Source organism: Lipotes vexillifer, unplaced genomic scaffold, assembly GCF_000442215.2.
Source record: "Lipotes vexillifer unplaced genomic scaffold, Lipotes_vexillifer_v1.1 scaffold382, whole genome shotgun sequence".
In the NCBI taxonomy this organism is placed as follows: domain Eukaryota; kingdom Metazoa; phylum Chordata; class Mammalia; order Artiodactyla; family Lipotidae; genus Lipotes; species Lipotes vexillifer.
Genome location: NW_006780611.1, coordinates 3,713,704 through 3,715,887, shown reverse-complemented (window position 1 = coordinate 3,715,887; position 2,184 = coordinate 3,713,704).

Sequence of the window (2,184 nt, the reverse complement as noted above, 5' to 3'; positions counted from 1 at the left end):
TGTGGGATCTTCCCGGACTGGGGCACGAACCCGTGTCCCCTGCATCGGCAGGTGGACTCTCAACCACTGCACCACCAGGGATGCCCCTAAGCATCCATTTTTATTTCAGAAAGTGGAGCTCACTAGCGCCCCTCTTCCCACTGTCCACCCCCCCCCCCCCCCCCCCCCCCCCCGCCGAAAACTCATTACAAAGCGGTGGAAAGCGAGAGCTTTCGTCAGTGGGCTCCCTGAGCGGAGGGAGAGGGGGACTGCTCACTGGGTTTCTTACTTAGTTTTCCTTTTTTTAAAAAAAATTATTATTAGAGTATAGTTGCTTTACAATGTTTTGTTATTTTCTGCTGTACAGCAAAGTGAGTCAGTTATACATATATCCACTCTTTTTTAGATTCTTTTCCCATATAGGTCATTACAGAGTACTGAGTACAGTTCCCTGTGCTGTACAGTAGGTCCTTATTAGTGATCTATTTTATATATAGCAGTGTGTATATGTCTTTCTACTTTCTTAGGGTGAAACCCTGTGTCATTGATTTTAGATCTTCTTTTCTAATAGAAGCATTTACTGCTGTCAGTTTCCCACCAAACACTGCATCCAACATACTTACCATATTTTTATTATCATTCAATTATAAATATTTTTAATTTCCCCTGTTTTGGTTTGACCTGTGAATTTCCAGATATTTGGAGTTTCTGTGAAAATATTCACAGTTACTGATTTCTAGTTTAATTTTGTTATGGTCAGAGAATACAATCTATGACTTTTATCCCTTTGAATGTATTGAGACTTGTTTGAAAGCCCATCGTGTGGTCTGAATGTATGTTACATGAACCTTTAAAAGAATGTAAAAAAAAGAAAAAGAAAAAGAAAAAAAAAGAATGTGTATTCTGTTGTTGGGTGGAGTGCTCTGTAGATGTCAGTTAGGTCAAGAGGGGTGGTAGTGTTGCTTAGATCTATGTCTTTTCTGCATTTTTGTCTAGTTGTTCTATCAATTGCTGAGAGAAGATGTTAATCTCTCCTACTATAACTGTGGAATTGTCTGTTTCATTCTTTAATTCTGTCAATTTTTGCTTCCGGTATTTTGGGACTCTGTTTATTAGGTAGATACACATTTGTGGTTATATCTTCCTGATGAATTGCCCCTAGTATCATTATGAGATGTCTTTATCTCTGGTGATAATCTTTGTTTTGAAGTTTCCTTTACCTGGTATTAAAATAGCCACATTATATGTCAATTATATCTCAATAAAACTGGGGGGGGGAATGAAGTAAAATAAAATAGCCACACTAGCCTTCTTATGCTTACTGTCTATGGGCATATGTTTTTTCCTTCATTTACTTTCAACTTATTTATGTCTTTATGTTTAAAGTGGTCTTTTATAGGCAACATTTAATAGAGTTTTACTCTTTTATCCACTCAGTCAGTCTCTGCCTTTTAATTGAGTACTTAGACCATCAACATTTAATGTAATTACTGTCACCATTTCATGTAATTATTGATATGGTTGGATTTAGGTCTATCACCTAATTATTTGTTTTCTTATTATCCCTGATTATCCCTTATTATCTCTGATTCTTTTTCCTTTCATTCCCCATTAATTCATTTAGCATTAGTCATTTCACACATGTTTCTCAAGCACCTACTACATACCAGACATTTTTCTAGGCATCAGCCCTAGGCGCAGTTCTCAAGGAGCTTCCATTATAATGGGGGTGAGAGACAATCAAAAATAACCCAGGCATGATACAACATGTATAATTTTGAGTGTGGTAAGTGATATGAAGAAAAGGCAGGTTAAGAGATAAGAAATGACGATGAGATAGGGGAGTCAAGGAAGGCCTCTTGGACGAGGCACCATCTGAGCCAGCAGATCAGCAAGAAATGAGGGAGCGAGGCTCTCAAAGAGCTAGGGAGCGGCATAGCTAGCACAGAGAACTGTACATTCAAATGCGTGGAGGCAGGAAGGAGGGAGAAGGTTAGTAGTGGGGCTGGAGTGAGCAGAGAGGAGAGAAAGTAGTAGAAGATGCCGTTGGAGAGATGGCTGGTGACCAGAGCAAGCTTAGCCTCAGAGCCCACGACCATACATTTGAATTTTATCTCAAGTGGGTTGGGAAGTCTTTGGAGGGTTTTGAGCAGGGAAGGGCCCTGATCTGATTTCCAGTTGGGAAGCATCCTTCTGTTGTGAGGG